Source organism: Rhinatrema bivittatum, chromosome 15 (assembly GCF_901001135.1).
Source record: "Rhinatrema bivittatum chromosome 15, aRhiBiv1.1, whole genome shotgun sequence".
Lineage (NCBI taxonomy): Eukaryota > Metazoa > Chordata > Amphibia > Gymnophiona > Rhinatrematidae > Rhinatrema > Rhinatrema bivittatum.
Window position 1 is genome coordinate 23,503,011 of NC_042629.1, and position 11,086 is coordinate 23,514,096.

Below are 11,086 nucleotides of genomic sequence, written 5' to 3' on the forward strand. Positions count from 1 at the left end.
TGTAGAATGATTATTAAAATCCAAGCATTGGCTTGCAGGGAGGAATCACTTATTTAGTTCACCACCTCCTGCTCTTCAATTACATTGTAAATGTTTGCAGAAACCTTTCTCCAGGAGGAAAGTCTGGGAACTATCTCCCTGTTAGCCACCACTCTGCCTAAGTCCACAGAGACTTAATCCATTTACAAACGTGTGAATGATTGTAAATTGCTTTAGAGATCCTTTAAACCAATATTAGCTCTATCCCTGAATGTGAAAAGGGGAGCATAGGGGTCCTAGGCAGCATCCACAGCAAGAGAAAGACGGAGGTTTCTGTAAAGTAGGTCTCTCTTGGAGACTTTCCTGCCGCCTGGTTGTCCATTCCTAAGTCCTTGGAGGTCCCAATAATTGAGGAAGCACAGGAAGGAGGCTCTTCGACAGGTGGGTCTGGGCTTCCGGTACAAATGCAGGATTTACTCCACCCTTGAAAAGAGTTGCATGAAATGCTGCAGCAACTCTACCACATGCATAGCTGGGGGTGAGGCCATGTGCAACAAACCACGCTGATTAAAAGATAGAACGTTTATTTGCTTTTTTTTTTTTCCTCCTGTATTCTTCCTTCCAATTTTTGATTCTTTGCAGATTCTGACAGCTTTAATTGGATCCACATAAGAATTATCCAAAGACGATGCCAGAATGGAGACTTTGAGACCATTCGGGTCCCTTTTGGCTCCCTGCAAAACCTCTTTCCTTGCTTTCTCACATCCTGCCATCCCCAGGAAGTTGTCATGCACTGTCTGGAATAATGCCATCTCATGTAATTGAAAGAGCAGGCTTCATCTTTTCCTATTCTAGTGCTGTTCTTTGTCTGAGCACAGGCTTTACAGTAAAATGAGTATTTGACTCACAAAAGGAAGGTTAAATGAAATGGGAGAAGGAGTTCCCAAATTAGTTAAAGATACCAAGGTTTTAAAAAAACCCTTCAAATTCCTAAAGAAGGAAAGATAAAATGTGTGCTGTTCCTTGTGTATGTGTTGCCTGCATGTTGGGCTTCTGTGAACTGGAATGATTGATTCAGGGTTTTTTGAGCACGTAAAGACTAATTGTGTGAGGCAGATATGTGTCCAAGTGAAAGGCTGGAACCATTCCAAAGTTTAGTCACCAAAGCCGGCTGCTTAATGAAACACTGAGTATTGAAAGCTCTGTGCAAAATCTTGTGTGCTTGAAGCACCAAACAAAAACCAGGCAGAATGGGGAAGCAGAGCATTACGGCAAATTTTAGAACAACAACAAAACAAAAGAGAAACCAATTGATCTTTCATAATAGATTTTCTTTGGGATTTGGGTGCAATGCAAATGTGAAATATTCTAGTTTTCACGTGTGTTGTTTCTGGTGCACATCTGTTGTCCTACGGGTTTCCGGGTGCATCTCCTACCAAACATAAGTTTTTTTCAAAATCTCATCCATTCCATTTTGCAAGGCGTTTTTGGAAGACGTGCACTGTAATATAGGAATGTAACACATTCCTACTCCATCCTATTTCATGTGCATTCAGTAACACTCTCATGTAAAACTGCACAAAATAAAGGGACAAAAAATTCATGACTGGTGATCCACAAAAGTTGTTTTCATCAAATCTGAATCTGTGTGTTGCTGAATGAAGGAATGCTGCAGGAGAGCAGTATATCATCAGGACCCACTGATCCATATTGTTGAAACAATAAATAACCGGTCATCTGTGACTATCAAATCACAAGGAACAGCCTGGAAGGTGCCATGGACAGACCTATAAAAATAACCAGCCTTCTCCACCAGCGCCCTCCTCTGGAAATCTGTCTTCAAAAGAATTTCTTAGGCCTGGGAGAAAATCCTCCTTTTTTTGGGCAGCTCTTTTTGGTGAGAGCGAACTTTCCCCAAAATAGACTTGGAGGCCAATAGGGCTAGGAGGGACCTCATCCAGTCCATTTCGACCTCTAGGCAGGATCCGCTGCACTTAAACCATCCCCAGACATGTAACTGACCCCTTGCATCCCCCGCAGCCCCACACCCCTGCTTACCCTATTGTCATCAGAGAACAGCTGGTTACCATCCCCTCCTCTATGTATCCAAATATAATCTAGTCGGGTATGCTAATATAGTAAAGGCTATAGGGAGGGTCATCTTAGTGATAAAACCTGCATGTACAACTTTCAAGCTGATGAACTCTGTTGCAAAGGCTGCAGATACTTTTCACCCATGCGCACACCTTTTCTTTGAAAATTACCCTGGGCATAAGGTACCTGCAAACGTTTACACCTGCATTTTGTGTCCAGCTAGATTTTTAATGGAAAATTAGGAAATCCAATCTGTGTGTGTTATTTTCCACAACACCCGCCCCAGCAATAGCTCCCCCACATGTGGCTAAAAGCGTTGGCATTATGGGATGCTGCACATTCTGTTAAGAAGGGCAGTTTTCAATCATTTTTTGTGTGTGTAAATTTCTGCTGATGTTAGCGTTGTAATTATGGCTGCTCTAGGCTGATTGCCCCAGACTGCTTGAAAGCCTGATGCATATACATGCATACTTATGAAAAAAGTACAAGAAACACATACTGGCCACTTAAGCACACATCTTCTTGACAACAGAATGCAGTTTTGCTTAGTTATATGTAAGAATGAACCTAGAGTAATGACTCTCAACCTGGTTCTCAGGATCAGGCCCTGCCAGTTGGATTTTCAGGATATCCACAATGAATAAACATAACATAGATCTACATGCACTGACTCCATTGTATGCAAATTTGCATCTCATGCATATTCTCAACCAACTCTCTACACCCTACTCTTCACAGAAAGCCACAATTCAACTCAGAAAATTATGCAAGCAGGAAACCTTAATCTCTCACCTCTCTCCAGAGCTTAACCTTTTGGACCTCACAGACGTAGACACTGCCTTATCCTCATGGTCTAAAATAACAAGTAAAGTGGCAGACTTGACCTGCCCCCTTAAAACTAAGGTTATCCCCTCTAACAAGGACATGAAAAAACCTTGGTTCTCTCCAGAATTAAAATCCATTAAACGCGAACTTAGAAAAAGGGAACAGAGCTGGCGCAGGAATCCTTCCTCCTCAAACCTAGCATCTTTCAAATCGTTCATGCACCATTACAGGATCAAAATGCTTCAGACAAAAAAAGATTTCTACTCCCAGAAAATCCACAATTTCATCTTTGATCCAAAAGCCCTTTTCTCACTGGTTTCTTCTCTTACTAAACCTCCAGTTCCGGCTATCTCAGATAACAAAGCAGCTCTCAAATCCATTGAACTTGCCAACTACTTCAAAGACAAAATAACTAACTTACTGGTCGCCCGAACAACACTAACATCCCCGGGCCAATCATGTCCTCTTCTCACGGCACCCCCTCTCATCTCTAGGACTAATCAACCTTTCAAAACCTCATTGCCTCATACAGCATTCCTGGAGGAATTCGAATCAACTTCCTCACTAGAAATAGAATCACTACTGAGGAAACTAAAACCAGCCTCCCACCCTTTCGATGCGATTCCTGCCAACCTTCTCATCTCAAGCGCCACAGAAGTTTCTAAGCCCATCTCGCTTATCATCAATGCCTCCTTAGCACAAGGTCATGTCCCCGACCCTCTTAAACTGGCTATCTTAAAACCCCTTCTAAAAAAAAACTAACCTCTCCACCGACAACCCAGCAAACTTTCGTCCTATTGCAAACCTTCCTATCATCGCCAAGATCCTAGAAAGAATTGTCAACAAACAACTCTCCGAGTTTCTGGACAATAACAATATCCTCTCCCCAGCCCAACTAGGATTTCGTAAAACTAGAAATACAGAATCTCTCCTTATTTCTCTGTCAGATATCATCCTCATGAACCTGGAAAAGAAACGGCCCTGTCTTCTCATCCTCCTAGATTTATCGGCTGCATTTGACACAGTGAACCATCAGTGTCTCATGGACAGGCTAGCGGAGATCGGAATCAAAAATACCGCACTAAACTGGTTCAAGTCCTTCCTTCAAAATAGGCAATACAAAGTCAAGATTAACAGCAAAGAATCCCCCCCTTTCATCTCTTCCCTAGGAGTTCCTCAAGGTTCATCTTTATCCCCGACACTATTCAATATCTATCTTCTCCCCCTTTGCAATCTACTCTCCGATCTGAAACTTACATATTACCTTTATGTAGACGATGTCCAAATCCTGATACCGATCACCGACTCGCTGCAAAAAACCCTTCTCCATTGGAATGCTTGTCTCATCCACATCAACAACCTCCTCTCAAAGCTTAATTTGCTACTCAACACCGACAAAACAGAATACATCCTAATCACACAAGATGGCAGCGTACCACTAAATAACGTTCAATGTCCCCTACTTTCTCACCCAAGGTAAGAAACCTCGGGGTAATCATAGACAGCCAAATGACCTTCACAGGCTTCATCAACAACACAGTAAAGGAGTGTTATTTTAAACTCCAAGTTCTAAAACGCCTAAGACCCCTCCTCCATTTCCATGATTTTAGGTCAGTCTTACAAGCCATCATATTCTCCAAAATTGACTATTGTAATTCACTCCTTCACGGCCTGCCTGATATTTCACTCAAACCTCTCCAGCTACTACAGAACGCTACGGCCAGGATCCTCACAAAATCCAACAAGAGGGACCATATAACTCCAATTTTAAAGAATCTACATTGGCTACCAATTAAGTTTAGAATCCTTCATAAACTATTAACAGTCACTCACAAAGCCATACACAACATTACTCCTCTGGATCTTACAATACCTTTGCAACTCCACACCTCGGTCCGTCCAATTAGACTGGCCCAGAGAGGCACTCTTCAAGCACCCTCCATCAAGACCTCCCTCAGTAAGAGAGCTATATCCGCCTCGGGCCCCAAGCAATGGAACCTGCTCCCTCCTGAACTGAGGCTGGAACGATGTCCAATCACCTTTAAGAAGAGACTTAAGACTTTGTTATTCGAACAAGCCTTCCCATAACTACTCACTTCAGCCTTGGTTCTTATCCGCATCATGAGTACACTATCCAACTTGAGGCCTTCATAGTCCTCCCCTATTTAATTTCCCTGCTTTTCGCCCAAGTTATACAGACCCAATTCTCTATACTTGCTTCACCCATTTTATGTTTATCCAGGTTATTTCTACCCTATTCATTGTTTTAATCCAGGTTACTTCTACCCTGTTCATTGTAAAACAAGACTTTGTCTCTGTTATTTTTTGCTGGTTGTAATGAAAACCGAAGTGATAATTAATCTTGTTAATTGAGCCTCGGTATATAAAAAGTTATAAATAAAATAAATAAATATTCATTATGGATATCCTGAAATCCAGTTGGGTTGGTGGTCCCCAAGGAACTGATTGAGAACCGTCACTGGAGGACTGCTGAGAACTAGACTGCTGAGGACAGGGGCAACAACTGAATTGTGTAGTAAAGTTGAAGTACGATTTAGAATTTTCCGAGGCACCAAAGATCTGTACGGATTCTGCTTTTATCTACAATAATATTGACTATAGGCATGTGCATTATTTTAATTTGTTTTCAGTTTCTAGTGTGTGCTAAATTTTTTATTCTGCATTAAAATATGAGTGTGCATGAAATGGATTTAATGCAAGCTAAATCAAACTGAAAATGAAATGAGTAAGAAGAAAACAAAACAAATCAGGAAAAACAAAATGATTACCGAAAAAAACACACAAAAATGTACTGTACAGCACATATACTGTGCCTCCTGGCATTTAACTATCGTTTCGATTTGTGACATTTTCAAGGCCTTGAACCCCAATATTTGACTCTTACCCTTTCCTATATTATATGTAAACTTTCAAGGCACCAAGAACACACTCAGGAGGACTATGTAAAATATGTTATGATTAGTAGGGATAGCTGAATTAGCCTGACTTTGTCCCCTCCTGTGTAACCTTATTAATATTAAACTTCTGGTTTTCCATGAATTTCTAATCTAATCCGGATGCTTCCCAGGAAGCCAACGTTAGCATGAATTTGAAATCTTTGGCTTCTTTAGGTTCCATGGGCCTGTTGTCATATGATGTTCCCACACTATCCTTTTACTTTTCATCTTTTATATGTGACTTTGACATTCCACTTATGCTCTTAATGATTTCTTACACTTCCTTGATCACCCTCCTGCTGAGATAATGACTTCCATTTGTGATTCATCATACAAATATACCTTAGAGTCACCTTTGTAGACTCCATGCCCTACAGCTTTGTACTACCAAGTTTCATAAGTAAATTGTCACTGCTAATGTTTATATTGCTGGCTTTATCTGCCCTATCACTGTACTTTTATTGAGATGAGTAAAATCAGTAGTACTACATTTATAGTACAGGACTGGGGATCAGCTGAATTTTGATGTTTTAATAAAACATTGTAGGACTGCTCCATTTACAATGAAGTATTATACAACTGTGTAGTTAGTCATAGTTCATAGATTTTTTTTTGTGTAAATATTTTTATTGGCATTTAATATTTAACAAACATCAACTGTATACTCTTATCCATTTCTCTTATTTTAATACATAGAAAGAGATTCCCAATCCCCATTCTACCCCCATCCTTTGTCTGACACCCCCCTCCCCCCATTTAACTTTACATATCAATGCTGGGACAGTTACTGGTTAGTCTTTCTTACAATTCCCTCCCATTTCTCCAGCACCTGTATGAGACCTAGGGCCGGTAGATGTAGTATACTTGGATTTTCAGAAGGCGTTTGACAAAGTTCCTCATGAGAGGCTTCTAGGAAAAGTAAAAAGTCATGGGATAGGTGGCGATGTCCTTTCGTGGATTACAAACTGGCTAAAAGACAGGAAACAGAGAGTAGGATTAAATGGACAATTTTCTCAGTGGCAGGAGTGGGCAGTGGAGTGCCTCAGGGATCTGTATTGGGACCCTTACTGTTCAATATATTTATAAATGATCTGGAAAGAAATACAAGTGAGATAATCAAATTTCAGATGACAAAATTGTTCAGAATAGTTAAATCACAAGCAGATTGTGATAAATTGCAGGAAGACCTTGTGAGACTGGAAAATTGGGCATTGAAATGGCAGATGAAATTGAATGTGGATAAGTGCAAGGTGATGCATATAGGGAAAAATAACCCATGCTATAATTACACAATGTTGGGTTCCATATTAGGTGCTACAACCCAAGAAAGAGATCTAGGTGTCATAGTGGATAACACATTGAAATCGTCGGTTCAGTGTGCTACGGCAGTCAAAAAAGCAAACAGAATGTTGGGAACTATTAGAAAGGGATGCTGATGCCAGTAGGGCAGCGCTTCTCAACCAGTGTGTCGCGACACACCAATGTGTCGCCAAGCAACAGCTGGTGTGTCGCGGCTCCCAGTGTCCCACAGCCCCAGTTATATTTCCCTTTCCCTTTTTCCTGCCCCCGCGGGCCAATGGGAAACCTCCTCCCTTCTTCCTGCCCCCGTGGGCCAATCAGAAGCCTCCTCCCTTCTTCCTGCCAGTGGGAGAAGGAAGCCTCTGATTGGCTGGTGGGGCAGGAAGAAGGGGGGCATCTCATAGCCCAGGGGTGGGGTGGTTTGAGGGGGGCTGGGAGGAGTGACAATGTCCAGGCCCGTGGCAGCGAAGAAGCCCAACCCTGTGGCTGCTATGGGCTGGAAGTCCTGAAATTAAACACAGCGGCGAGCCACAAAGAAAAAAAGGTCAGCCGCGCCAGGAACCGCGGTAGAGTAGGGATTCCCCAAAGTGGCAGTGAGTCGCAAGCACGAAGAGACCGGTTGCTCCGGGGATTCTCTCCCCCCCCCCATTTTAATTATTGAGTATTATGTGATGTGTCTGCTATTTTGAAATATTTTATTGATATTTGGACAATTTTTAATAATTTTTACGAGTTCTAATTGTTTGACGTTATTCTGTTCATCAACTGTTTTGAAATATTTATTAATATAGTTTTACAGTTATTTCTCAGTGGGGATCTATAGCAGCTTGGCTTGTTCTGTTTTCCTAATAGGAGGTGTACTAGTGTTTAGGACCTGATTTAATATTTGCAGTGTTGCCTTTTCATAGATAGGATTGTTATGTGTTCCATAATGCAGGTGTAACTTTGTGCGGATTAGTTTGTGTGCATTATTGCAGATCCTGTGACTGTGTTAAGTGCTATATTTCTCTTTCCATTTCTCCAGGTTTGCACTGCATGCAGAGTGGCGTTTTTTGGTTTTCCATTCCAGTTTGTCTCCATATTTATAATGTTTGGTCTTTCTGTACTTGGTGAATTTAGGTTCTGTGTGTGTGCCCGAGCTGAGGTATTTTACTAGCAAGTAGACAATTGTATCAATCTTATTTGTTGTGTTTTCTCAATAGGATATGCATTAGTGGTAAATTACTGTCTTTTCATAAGGAGGGCTATTGTGCCTGGTAGTAAAGGGAGTTTGTTTTGCTTTTACTGAGATGTCATCAGAACCAGATTATCTTTTTTTTTGCATGGTGAGTTCTATGGGTAATGCCCTAGTTCTGCTCTGCATCCATTGTTAGGGGTCAAGGGTGTTCCCGTGGATGCAGAGTGTATGTTTACATATAGCCCCATGACGGTCATATGTTCAGTGTGTCACGCATGTGAGAACCATCTGTCAGGTGTGTCCCGGCCGAAAAAAGGTTGAGAACCATTGCAGTAGGGGGTGGGGATGGCGAAGGGAAGAAGAGGATGATACCAGAAGAAAGACATGATTATGATGCTGGATGAAGAAGGAAGGGAAACAATAATTTATTTATTTATTTATTTATTTATTTATTTTTAATTTTTATATACCGACATTCTTATATCAAATGCAAATCATACCGGTTTACATAAAACAGAAAAAGCAGAAAATATATTTCCATAGTCAAATACAATGAACATTTATAAAAAATTGTTAACAAGCCATAAGGTTAGAACTAGAGATGTGCATTCGTTTTTGCCGAATTGGAAAATTGCAATGAAATTGTCCAATTCGGCATGTTTCAGGGAGCCCGAAAAAAAATCAGGATTTTCCTGTTTTTTCGCAAAAATTCGTCTTTCCGATTAGTGCGCACTAACGGGAGTCAGTGCGCGCTAACTCCCCGTTAGTGCGCACTAAGTCCTGTTAGTGCGCACTAACAAAAACTAACAAAAAGTAACAAAAACTAACAAAATCTAACGGTTTTTGTTAGTGCGCGCTAACAGGAGTTAGCGCGCACTAACGGGGAGTTAGCGCGCACTAACTGGGAGTTAGCGCGCACTAACTAAAAATCGATTTTTCGCGAAAAAAAAAGACCCGAACTGAAAAAAAACGACATTTTCCATGGCGGCCGAAAAACGAAGAACGACACGAACACAAAAAACGATGCACATCTCTAGTTAGAACTTGGAAAAAAATAATGATGCCACATGGTGGGAGGAGAGTGAAGATAAGAGAAAGGGTTGATGAGGAAATGGGTGTTGAGCCACAATGAAGTGGGCCTTGTTGCAGGTGTGCCATAAAACCTAAATGTTAGGTGAAGCAGTGCTGTATTTATTTTTGCTCTGGGCCAAGGTGATCCCCCCAGCCCTCACTTACCCGGTCCAATGTGTAGGCACTGGTGAGGCTTTGATACAGGCCTAGGGCATGGAACTTCACCACAACCTCGCCCTCGTACAAAGCAAGGCTGATGGCTGCCCTTTGCCTAAACTTAGCCCATAAATAAGAGACGTAATGTACAGCTTACACACAACTAAAAACTTTTATTAAGCAAACAGAAAACAAATGTTGGTTCACAGACCGCACTGCACTGCCTTCATCCTTGACTGAGCTGATTAGTTCGCCTATCAGGCGGACCATTGTTGCCACTGCCGCTGCATTTTCTGTTCGAATTTTCTAGAGTTCCAAGGGTACAGGCTCCCAACCCTGGGCGACTGGCTCGTCATGATGCTTCACGCTTGACAGCAGGTTGACCACGAAGTCAGTGCCCAGCCCATCGATGGCAAAGACTGCCTCTCCCAGGTCATCCAGTACCGTTGTTGTCTCAGCTCCCCGAGTTTCATGGATAATCTGCAACAAGTTACATGTGATCAGTACCTCGGGCTGGGTCTTCTCGACAAAGGGGCTTGGTTGGCGCGGGAACTCTTCTGTTGAATTTGGAAAGGTGAAGTCTAGTGTTGGGGGAGACTGTGTCTCTCCCTCAACGCCATCAGCTTCACTGTTAACTCCTTGATCTGTGGAGATAGATAAACACAAGTCTAAGTTCTTTATATAGTTCTCAACTGTTGACCACCTAAGTGCCCAAAAGAAAAACATCATATGCAAACACAGTAGCACATTAAAAAATCATACCTTCACTCGGCCCTGTGTTGCACCTGTATGGTGCACCCATACCATCCACGACCTCTGGGCGAAGAGTGCTCAGGATTAGCTCCTCGATGGAAATCAAAACTATTTTGCATGGTGGCCCACCACCAGTCCTGCGGGCTGGCACCTCAATTTTTGTGGCCTTTTTTTTCACCTCCCTTCGTTTGTTATGCCAGCAGTGCTGGATTTGTTTGACATCTCTGTTTTTGAAGGACAGGGAGCTCACATCCACAGCTATGCTCTCCCAAATCCTTTTCTTGTTAGAAGAGGAAGCCTTTGATAGGAAGAGTATTTTGTAATTTTCACACACAGCTCGGCAAAGCAGTTCCTTCTCAGTGTCCAAGAAGCGAGCTTCATGTGATCGCTTCTTTGGTGCTTGGCAATCGCTGGGGCCTACCAGCTCTTCCTGAACTCCAGCCGTCTCTCTCCACCTGTACAAAGGGTTGCTTTTCAGCCATGATGATCTAACTCTCTACCCGTCGGAACTCTAAATGAAAAAAAATCATTGCATACATCAAAACGTTGTAAATCGAAATTACTTTGCAATTTTCAAAGTAACATGTAGGAATATCTACTGTCCACAAAGTGATGTCAATATAAATTTTCCCAGATGAATCCAACAAAACAGCCACATGGTTCAAAATTTTCAACAGTTAATGCAAGGACAACATGAACAAGGCACATGGGAGGGGCATTAACAGATAGCAGAACATGCATTTAATGGAAGGACAACAGGAGCAGGGCTCATGGG